At 47.6% G+C, this 439-nt stretch overlaps 1 long non-coding RNA gene across 1 annotated transcript in view; it reads right to left on the reverse strand.

Annotated features, from left to right (window-relative positions):
- LOC109296625 overlaps positions 1 to 439 on the reverse strand; it is an 89,420-nt gene that overhangs the window by 55,741 nt on the left and 33,240 nt on the right. The gene's annotated exons all lie outside the window — the stretch shown is intronic.

Here is a 439-nt window from a genome sequence, read left to right on the forward strand (position 1 = left end):
ATGGCACTCCATGACCAGTGGTGTCCCCCAAGGCTCCATCCCTGGATCTGTTCTCTTCAACGTCTTTATCAACAATGTGGATACAGGTGTCATAAGTGGACTGGCCAAGTATGCCGATGACACCAAACTTTGGGGTACAGCATCCACACCAGAGGATAGGCTGGTGATCCAGGCTGACTTGGGTAGGCTGAAAAAGTGGGCGGATACAAACCTGATGACTTTCAATACTGACAAATGTAAGGTACTCCACCTTGAGGAGAAAAACCGGTAGCATGCTTATAGGCTCAGCTGCTCATTAGCAACAAGGCTGAAAGGGACTTGGGGATCGTGATTGACCACAAGATGAACATGAGTCACCAATGTGATGTTGCAGCTGGTAAAGCAAACCAAACTCTGCTTGCTTCTCAAGTAAATCTCAGGATGTCATCTTCCTGCTGTA

This window comes from Gavialis gangeticus, unplaced genomic scaffold (genome assembly GCF_001723915.1).
Source record: "Gavialis gangeticus isolate Ggan-Ray unplaced genomic scaffold, GavGan_comp1, whole genome shotgun sequence".
In the NCBI taxonomy this organism is placed as follows: domain Eukaryota; kingdom Metazoa; phylum Chordata; order Crocodylia; family Gavialidae; genus Gavialis; species Gavialis gangeticus.